The following is an 11,378-nucleotide window of genomic DNA, read 5'->3' on the forward strand; positions in this document are numbered from 1 at the left end:
CTCTGCTGCTTTTTTGTATTCTAAGATTCAGTTTATTTATTTGAAAGGCAGAGTTACAGAGAGGTAGGGACAGGGAGAGGGAGAGGGAGAGAGAGAGAGAGAGAGCGAGAGCGAGAGCGAGCGAGCTTCCATTTGCTAGTTTGCTCCCCAATTGGTCACAAAGGCCAGGCCTGGGCCAGACTGAAACCAGGAGACCAGGGCTACATCTGGGTCTCCCACATGGGTGACAGGGGCCCAACTACTTGGGCCATCTTCTGCCACCTTCCCAGGTGTAGTAGTGGGAAGCTAAATCAGAAGTGGAGCCGCTGGGACTTGAACCAGTACTCCAATATGGGATACTGGCAACTCAAGTGGCAGCTTAACACACTGTGCTATAATGCCAGTTCCTGCTTATTCTTACCTAACAAACACTCTCCTTCCAAACAGAAAAAAAAACTTTATAATTTCTTTTTTGATTATAAAAGTAATTTGTGCTCCTCTAAAAAATGTAGATGTGCATAAAGGTGCAAAGCAAAGCATGCACCTCTCCACCCACAGACCTGTTGATGTGAATGTACACAGTGTCCACAGTGGGTGCACCCTTGCTGGGTGTGCCATAGATAGGGCTAAGCCGCATGGCTCACTCCTGCTCCCAGGGGGCTCCTGCTAATGCCAGACACAGATCCTATCTTCCCTGCCTGTTCCCTGAGGCAGCGGGAGGCCATCCTATAGCACTGTCATAATTTTTCTCCTACTATCATCTAGTGATGTCCTTCCATTTCTTTCCCAGAAAATAGACTGTATGAAGTGCGGTCTCCCCTGGGATATCTCAAAATAAATGGCTTTGGTGGGACAATCTGAGTGAGGACCACACTGCTGAGGCAGCCAGCCCCATAGGAATTGCTTCACCTCATTGCCCATTTATAAAACAAATTCCACATACGACCCAATGCCTTGTTGAAGAGTAGATGAGATTATACTCAGAAAGCCCCCAGCACAGGGCCTAATACAGAGCAGGAGTCTACAACATGCCAAATCCCTTCTGCTATGTCTTGACTTTCTAACATTCTTATTTATTTTCATTTTATATGAAAGGCAGAGAGAGAGAGAGAGAGAGAGAAAGGGAGAGAGAATATGAATGAACCTTCTACTCTCCTAGTTCATTTCCCAGATGCTCACAACAGCTAGGGCTGGGCCAGGCTGAAGCCAGGAGCCAGGAACTCAGTCCAGGTCTCCCATGTTGGCGGCAGGGACACACGTACTTGAGCCATCACCTGCTGCCTCCCAGGGTGCACATTAACAGGAAGCTGGAACTGGAAACAGAGGCAGGACTTGAACCTAGGCACTCTGAGGCAGGTGCACGTGTTCTATGCCATGACTTAATGCCTGTGCCAGATGCCTGCCCCTCCTTTGACTTTGTTTTACTCACAGAGTGACTGTTTTGTCTTTATTTATTTTTGATCTGGGATGCTGAGTCTTGAAGACCACATACTCTATGCATTCACAGTATTGTCAGAAGAGTCTCCCATGTATCATTCATTCATTCATTTGTTCATGCCCGTTGATGCTCATGTCTTACTCTCCTCCCTGCCCTGAGCTCCCTTCACACATACTCCACAGGCAGCCAGCCTGATCTGTTTGATGCGGGTCCTTTTATTTGTATCTGTTCCTGGAAAGCTGTGTGTGTGTGTGTGTGTGTGTGTGTGTGTTTCCCTAAATGGCACTGTGCTGCGGCTTTCATCCTATTATTTTCTTCATGTCACTGCGAGTGTGAGGCCCATTGTGCTGTTTTGTACACGTCACAGATAGTTCCATGGTCCTCTTTGCTGTGTGTCCCCCATGTCTTAATCAGGGACAGACGCCTAGAGGGTCTCAGCTCACCATTCCCACAGACAGCATTGTGGTGAGCATCCTTAGGCCTGCCGCCTGGGGTCGTGTGGGCGTCCCTCTGGAGTGTATTGTCAGGGACCACCCTGCAGAATGGCTGCCCTCTCACTCAGTTGCTCTTTGTGATGCAAATGCTGACCAGGTTCTTATGATCTGCCCCTACCTGGGTAACCCCTATATCAGGACCCTCCCCGAGCCCAATTAAGATAATTTCTGAAAAGCCAAAATTTGAACATTTAGGTGTAACCGTGCAAAAGCTAGGAGCTGGTGGGGTTCTCACGTTTTAGAACTACTGAGGCCACTCAGAACCTCTTTGCCCTCACTTGTACAATGAGGGGGGTGAATCAAACCACACAGGAAGCCAACAAGCAGAAAGAGTGTAGAGACATTGGTTTCAGTTCTAGCTCTGCCACTTAACACCTCTCTGCCACTGGACAAGTGGCTTCACCTCTCTGAACTTCACTTCTTCATCTGGAAAATGGGTACTTGACACAGGTTGAACATCTCCAATCTGAAGTTCCAAAGACTGAGCGCTCCAAAATCCAGAATTTCCCTCTGATGCCACATATGGAAAACTCCACTCCTGACTTCAGTCAAAACACACAAAATGATTAAGAATATTGCACAAAATTACCTTCACGCTATGTGTATAAGGTATGCATGAAACATAAATGAATTTCATATTTAGACTTGGATGCCATCCCCAAGATTTCTCATTGTGTATATACAAATGCCCAGAAATCCAAGAGAAAAAAAAAAAACTATCCCAAATTGGAAACAATTTTGGTTCCAAGCATTTTGCATAATAGATAGTCCACCTGTAGGAGCCATGTCACAGGGGTGTTGTAAGAACTAAATGAGACAGTGTATGAGCACTTCTTAGCACCTCACCTGGCAGTGCCTATCGGCCTCTTTTCTTGTGGGTGCAAATATTGATGGTGACTGCAATCGCATCAGCCCAGCCACAGTATATCTCCATGTGGTGATACTCAGTGATTGACTGATGGATCAGTTGTCTTTCATTTCTGCTCCATCTTGAGGAAGCTCCAATGCCCTAAGAGCCTCTGGTCTGAGCAGTGGGCACCCACTAAGAAACCTGCTGCTGCATCTATTTCTGTAGGTTTCAAGCTGTAAGTCTTCTTATTCTATTTTTTTCCTGTGTTCCCCCACCTCTGCCCCCTGCCAACTTTTTAAAAAGACTGATGAGTTGGACAACACATTTTCCTTAGCAGTTGCCAGTTGCTTCTATGGAACCTGCCAGGCTGTAGCTAGTTTGCTATTTATATTTTAGTGCAGTGTTCAGTTTTCATTGTTTGCTGTACATCTAGACCCTATTCTAAGGATACACTGTATCTTGCTTTTACAGAGGAGCTGTGTACTTAGCTACAGATGGGCTTTTTCCTAAATCAGTCTCTCCAACTAGGTTCAATTTTTTTTTTGTACATACAGGTTATGGGTATAGTCAACAAATATTTATTGAGCATCTAAAATATGTCTAGCAGCAATAAAACATTGTTCTTTTGAAATTTTCAGTTTCTATAAGATAGATATTGAACAATTAATTGCATAAATAATAAGTGAATTATTATAAAGCTGATTTATTAACATAATATGCCATATAGCATATTACAAGGGGAGCTTATGCTACATTATATTACAGTACAAAATGCACACTAAATTGGTATGGAAAAAATCACCAAAATGTGAGTGTTGATTTTCTTTGGTTGATGGATGTATTGGACAGGACTTGTAGATGCAAGAGTTGGAAGCTCAACTTAAGTCTATGTAAGGTTGAAAGGGAATTTGCTGTCTATTGTATTAAATTAAACCATATGAAATTGCCATTTTTCAGGTCAAAAATAATCAAATACCAGCAATTGTTTCTAGTCCAATTTTACAACTGAAAAGTTAAAGAGTAGTAGCTTCAGGCGTAGTTGGATCTAGGAGCTCAGACATTGTCAGAAGTCTACTTCTCCACAAGTTTCAACTCTTTTTTCCCCCTTTTTCCTTGAAGTTGACTGTATTCTCAGGAGAGCACTCTACAGATTGTGACAAGATTGGCCACTCCCTGCCTCTTTACCCAGTGAAAGTTCTGGGCAGGGCTCCCATTAGCTGTGATGGGTCATGTACTTTTCCATGAGCCTGTCGTTCCCCGTCTTCGTGGAGGAACGACACTAAGCCCTGCCTAGGCTTCATATCCGAGTCACAGCACCATTATGTCGCTCCCCCTCTTCGTGGAGGAACGACACAGGACCCTGGGCTGTTCTTTCGTCTGCTCGGCCCTCCCCGGGTTTGCTGCTGGTTCTTCCCGGGTTGGCTACCGTCCTTCCCACCTCCGTGGAAGGGCGGTTCCCCCTGCCACCTTCCCCACTTACGCGGGGGAGCGGCACACCGCCGGCCGGCTCTCTCGGGGGCTGCACAGGTGTTCCTTCAGATAGATGTTCCCCTTAGATGTTCCTTCAGATGTTCCTGGTGCATGTTGGCTCTCTCCTCCTTTATAGTCCTCTTCCACCAATCCCAACTCTGCTACCCACACGCCGAGTACGCTGCTCTCCTCCAATCAGGAGCAGGTCCTGCTGTTTATTGGTTGAACTGGAGGCAGCTGTGTAGAAGCTGTTTCCTCCTCTCCCAGCGCCATATTGTGGGAGAGCAGATGCATAGAATAAGTCTTAATTCCAGTAACTTAGTCTAGTCCGAGTTGCTCCCCACAGAGCCAATCACGGTGGACAGGGCTGTTGTGTGCTGATTGGCTATTTCTAGATCACGTACTCCTTCTACTCTATCAGCCAGGGAGATGGAGTAAGCTGTACCCTCATGAGCTGAGTGGATAGAGATATATGGTTTTCTAGAGCAACATTGCAAAATTTAAGTACCATTACAGGATTTAATAGGAAGAAATGGTTGCCTTAAGGAGATACCAGGCAACTTTTCTTCTTGCTTATATTCATTTATTTTCTTTTGCCTCTCTTCATTGAACATGATTTGCTTGAAAAAAATTTTTTGAGTTATTAAAAATAAATTCAAAGGTATTTAGAATGGAGTTTGGACACGGATGTGACCTGGCTTTATTCCAGGCTGATAATGGCTTTTCTGTATTATCCCTTCCACATATTATTTGCATTTTAACCAGAGTCAAAATGATGTGACTCCAAGGAGAGTGTAATGAAGGGATTAGGGCCCTGAGTGGGCCTGTGAGACCCTGTCCATTGTCTGCTTTTGTGGCAGCCATAATGCCATGGGATCCAGCCAACCTTCAAGTTTCCCCAAGGATTAAATCAACCATCTAGAAAGTGGTGCTCAGCTCTGAATCTCAGCTTCCTCACCTGTAAGAAGAGGATGATAACAGTATAATTCCTTCCTTACAGAATTGCTGTGAGATTAATGAGTAGCACAGGTACAACACCCGATTCTTGAACGATGGCCACTCCACCCCTTCCCTCCCATGCGGCCCTCTTCCCAGGCAGGCTATGTGGGAAGTGATAATGCAGGGCATGGGCTTCTGAGCAAAGGTGAATTCAAAGTTAGCTCTGCCACTTACTAGCTGTATGGCCTCAGGCAAGACGTGTAATCTCATTGTACCTCAATTCCCTCCCCTAAAAAATGGGGGTGGAAATCCTCTCCCTGCAGAGATGAGAGAGGATATGACAGGGCAACATTTAATAAAACAACTTGATGCTGGCTGAACTCGCAATAAATGTTTGCTCTCATTTTCTTTCCAGTGGCTTTTGACCCAGTTCTTTCCTGGAGGTATCAATAGAAATCTCATCCAAGTAGTTAGGGATTCTGTCTTGTATGAGCATATTTACATGCATAATTGTGCCATTGCATGATGCAACATGAAGATAGCAAACTCATGCACAGTCAAGGAGTTCTTTTTGATTTTTAAAATGTTGATTTCATCTTCCTATTTAAAAAGATAATTAAGTCTAGCTATTATTTATAATGCTAAGTTACCAAAGGTGTTCACTCATAAAATTTCTTAACCGTGACTTAGGGCTGATATTTCACCACCATGATTGTCTATCCATCATCCATCATCCATCCATCCATCATCCATCCATCCATCCAGATCTTCTTATCTGTCCGTGTGTCCGTCCGTCTGCCCATTTACCCATATCTACTTATCTACCATCCATTTATACATCCATATATCTACCCACTCCCCTGTATATGTATACTTCCATGTCTATTTGTCTATCCATCTGTCCCCTCATCAATGTATCCACCTGCTCACCTGTATCTCCATCTGTCCCCTCATCAATGTATCCACCTGCTCACCTGTATCTCCATTCGGCCCCTCATCAATGTATCCACCTGCTCACCCGTATCTCCATTCGGCCCCTCATCAATGTATCCACCTGCTCACCTGTATCTCCATTCGTCCACCTATCCTGTAATGACTACTGTATGCCAGGCCTTTGTTCAGGGGTAAATAAGCTGCACGTGTTTCTTGACCTTGTGGAACTTATTCTGGATTCTTAGGAAGTGGATGTGCCTGAGAAAAGCTGAGGCCAAGCACTGTGATTTGGGGGCTCAGTTTGGTGCCTGGGGGTGAGCAGCCCTCTCCTGACATCACACAGGGTTCCTGTGCAGAGTCTGAACCCACAAGTCTGCAGACTGAACTGTGTCAGAATCATCTTCACAGCAGCCTTGTCCTTAATTCTGGACAGACTCCAGCCTTCTCTTGCAGCTCCGGAAGCTGTTCCCTGTGGACACCCCACTTCTGAGATCCAAGAACCATTCAAGAATGGGCACCTTGCACAGGGTGAGGTGCAAGTAGGACTTTCAGGAGGAAGATGTTGAAATTCCTGCCTACGAAGGAAATTTAAGTGCAATGTGACTTATTTTACACCCCAAGTTTAAGACTGGACTTTTACCCTTTTTGAGTAATTCTCCACCTTCTTATTTTGCCTTAGTTACTCTGAGTGGGTTTCTGCTATAAACAAAATGCTGTCAACCTCAGCCCATGAGGATTATTTTTCTTAATAATAGCTGGTGAGGCTGGGCCCATGACTGACACCATCTGGGAGATGAGGAGATAAATGAGCAGATAGGTGAAGGGGTTTGCACCGGATCATGGAGTCAGACACCTCCGAACTGGGGTTTGCACCCATGGTTCTGGGAGAGTAGAGGACAGCCTTCCAGACATGCAGACAGCACATGGCAGGGCGGGGAGAGGGTGGGGAGGGGCTGTCTGCTATTCTTCTTGGTGAGGGGAGATGGGCACAGAGGTCTGATTCCTGCTTTCCCAAATACATCAGGCCCATCCCAGCTAGGGAACATGGACGAAGGAAAGTTTCTTCACACAGCTCAGAATAGAATCGTCACAAACACTCCCTTATCCCGGTCGTGCCTCCACTGGGGGTGGCTGCTCTGCGGAGGAGTCTTTTCCTTTAAACAGATGACATCATCAGCACAGAGAGGCTTGAGTTATGAGGATGACAGTTTTATGACCCATAGACCCCACAACTGGAACCATCTGGACTTTTAAAAGCTTAGCAATGTAATATCATAAACAGCCCTCTGCATGGAATGCACAATGTGCTGAAATTGAGAACCAGGAGTTTGCCATGGGGGAGGCATCAAGGTCCAACAAGCAACTCAGGATCATAAGGTTTGACCTGTGTGACCTCAGGCAGATGTCTCCCCTTCCCTGCATCTCAGTTTTCCTTAAAAGTTTTATTTATTTATTTATTTATTTATTTGAAATGGAGAAAGTTGGGGGGGGGGAGAGACCCCTTCCACCTGGTCATTCACTCCCCAGATGCCCACAACAGCCAGGGCTGGGTCAGGCCAAGGCAAGGATCCTGGAACTCAGTCTAGGTCATTTCCTACATGGATGGCAGGGACCCAAGTACCTGGACTATCATCCTCTCCTCCCAGGGTGCACATTTGTAGAAAGCTGGAGCAGAAGAATAGTTGGGTCTCAAGCCTAGGGCCTGCAATATAGGATGTGGGTGTCCCAAACAATGACTTAACCACGGCACCAAACCTGCCAGATGCCCTCCCCTCGCTTTTTCCTGCTTCATGAGTCTGGTTTACCCAGCACATAGAGAGACTTGGGACAAGACATCACACGTATTCGTTGTCAAACAACACCCCAAGACTCCTCTCTCAAGACCCCAGGGCTTCACACCGTCCTGCCACCCTCAAATTCTGGACGTGTCAGCCCACAAGTGGCTGGGACGGGGGTGTGTGCCCAGAGTGATGGGGCAGATCTCCATTCTGAAGGCCCTAAGTGATCTGTGTGACAGGAGGACGTGGCAACAGAAAATGCCCATGCCTTCCAGGAGCACGAGTAAAATATTCTCCTGAAAGGCCAGATCCATCAAAGCATAGGCTTTCTGGAATGACCAGAGAAAGATAAGGAAAATGCTGCATTTAGGCTGAGCTGATAAGCCACAAGGTTTTTAAAATTGTTTTATTTTAATAGTTAATAGGTTTTTTTAATTTATTTGCACACATTTCATACATATAACTTTAGGAACATAGTAATTCTTTTTTTTATTTTTTTGACAAGCAGAGTGGACAGTGAGAGAGAGAGACAGAGAGAAAGGTCTTCCTTTGCCGTTGGTTCACCCTCCAATGGCTGCCGTGGCCGGCACGCTGCTGCCGGCGCACTGCGCTAATCCAATGGCAGGAGCCAGGTGCTTCTCCTGGTCTCCCATGGGGTGCAGGGCCAGGAACATAGTAATTCTTCCTGCTGTGCCCACCCTCCCACCCCTCTTCCTCTTCTCTCTCCTGTTCCCAGTCTTGTTTTTTACTAAGATCTATTTTCATTTAACTTTATACATGGAAGATTAACTCTATTCTAGGTAAAAAGTTCAACACTTTGTATGAGAAAGAAAAAGAAAAGTAAAATAACCTCCAAGGTGCAATGACTTTGGACAGCCCTTTCTGGACTATTGAGGAAGAGCCATCTGCTTTTGACCTGAAACGGGGAAGGACAGAGTCCAGGGCCCCTTCCAGCTGTGACATGGGGGAGTGGCAAGTGGATGGTTCAGATATCTTCATCTCAGCTACTAAGTTAAGTGGGGGAGAGGGATAAGGGAGTATGACAACAGATTAGCTTACCACCTTGGGCTCCTTGAATTCCATGGTGTCGTCCCACAGAGTGGATTAAAAAGAATGGTGAGGTGTAATTAGGCAATTGTGGCTACAGGGCTACTCTCACGCTTTAATGTCCAAATTGGCCCATGTAAAGAAATTTTGCAAAATATGCCAAAAACCTTGAAACACACATACTCCGATCAAATAATTTCCCTTCTAGGAATTTATCCTGAGTCAACAGTCGAACACATGCAAATGTATATTCATTTTTAATAGTGACAATTTAAAAAATAACCTGAATCTCTGATCAAATGATACTGGTTGAGTGAATAACAGCCCCACACTGGAGTATATCCAGCTATTTTTTTATGAGTATGAAACACTCTTCTGGTCAGAAAAACTGATAAGGCTGTTTCTATTTTTGAAAATTGGAACACAATGGTGTCAGAACACTAGCCTCCTATTTATGGGATTGCTGCTGCTTTTTCTCCATCTCTGTTTTTGCCCTCAGAGTATGTTCTTCCTGCTTAGCTTCTTGGACCTCATTTTGCTCAAGTTCCCGAATCCTCCCTGGGAAAAGTTCCAAGTCCATCTGGGAGGGAGTGTTCAGTTTTCCGAATTGCTCTCTCTCTCCTGATGTTTTTCATTGTCCACCTGGTATTAAGGTGAGCAAAGCCTACGAAGTGCATTGTTTCCTGGGACTTGGAGGACTAGACCCCTACATGACTCACCTGTGATTCCTAGGCATGGGTGATGGCGTAGGAAGGAAATAATTAAGTGATGCCTGGTAAATTCTCTAGCATTTATTGGAAGCAATGGAGCCTGTTTCTTTTCCAAACATTAACAGTCACTCTGATGTTCTGGGAGGTTGCTGGTTGTACTTTGTGTCTCCTCAAAGTCAGCACCTCCTTCTGCTCACTTGGGGGCAGTTACCATCTGAATGCCAGGTCTTAGAATGGAGGAAGTTGTCACTATGGTGATTTCAAGTCCAGCGAGCAGGCATGAAAGGCTTAGAGGTGGCTGTGGTGAGTGGGAGAAGCTCCTCTCTGTCTGCCTTGATGAAATTTGGAAGTCCAAGTTGAGAAGTCTATTTCCATACCCATTCCTGCTCTCAAAGTCCCACTGAGCACCAGACAAAGCTGCAGAAGATTTCAGAGAAACAAAATGTAGCAACTCAGGTTGGAAAGGGACTGTTGTTCCCTGGTCTCCCGCAGGAAGGGCAGACAGAGGTGCCTCCCCCAACTGGTCTAACTGTGTGTGTCCATCTGTCTTTCTCTGCCTTTCAAATAAGTACTTTAAAAAATGCTCACAACCTCACTACCACTCTCTGCCTTGGGAGCCTCAGAGAAATAATTTCATTTTGCTTTTGATCTCTTTTCACATTAACCATTCCAAGGAGGCCAGGATTTCTGGAACGACTCTCAATCCCCAAGGGACTCTGTGGGCAGTGAGGCAAACCACCCACTAACCACACAGCATTGCCTATGACCTTCTGGCTTCATTTCTTCCCAGTCCTGTCACCATCTGAACGTGTGCACACGCACACACATGCACCTGTGTGTGGGACAGTCTTAAATCACTAGGATATAAACCACACTCCTAGAAGGTATATAACATTCCTGAGGGCAAGAATTGTTGTCTTTTTTATTCAGTTATGATTTCTAGTGCCTGAAATAGTGCCTAGCACGTGGAGAGCACACACTAAATATCTGTTGAATGGATGGATGAATTATTTCACTGCAATAAAAAATGCTGCCATAAACATCCTCATGACAAATGTTTGGATTGTTTAGAAAAATTTTTCTTTGATAAACTCTCAAAAATGGAATTTGCTGGATCGAAGATAAAAGATAGGCACCCTTTTTCCTTTTTTTTTTCCGTTAAGGTATTTGGGCCATGGGTGATCTATTAGCAGCATGCAGTGTAACCGAAGGTGTATTTTCTCACAAACTCAACAGCATTAATTAACAGTCGTCCCCCCTTATCCACAGGGGATGCCTGCCTATGTATGCCTGAAGCCCGGGATAGCACCAAACCCTCTATGTAAATGAACTTTTGGGGAGCAACCCGGACTGGACTGAGTTACTGGAATTAAGACTTATTCTATGCATCTGCTCTCCCACAATATGGCGCTGGGAGAGGAGGCAACAGCTTCTACCCAGCTGCCTCTCACCAACTTGACAAGCTGCAGGACCTGCTCCTGATTGGAGGAGAGCAGCATACTCGGCGTGTGGGGAGCCGAGTTAGGATTGGCGGAGGAGGACTATAAAGGAGGAGAGAGACGGCATGCACCAGGAACATCTAGGGGGAACACCTGAGGAACACCTGTGCAGCCCCCGAGAGAGCCGGCCGGCGGTGTGCCGCTCCCCCGCGGAAGTGGGGAATGTGGCAGGGGGAACCACCCTTCCACGGAGGTGGAAGTGTCGGTAGCCAACCCGGGAAGAACCAGCAGCAAACCCGGG

This window comes from Oryctolagus cuniculus, chromosome 21, assembly GCF_051225735.1.
Source record: "Oryctolagus cuniculus isolate XC-2025 breed Fujian yellow rabbit chromosome 21, ASM5122573v1, whole genome shotgun sequence".
Lineage (NCBI taxonomy): Eukaryota > Metazoa > Chordata > Mammalia > Lagomorpha > Leporidae > Oryctolagus > Oryctolagus cuniculus.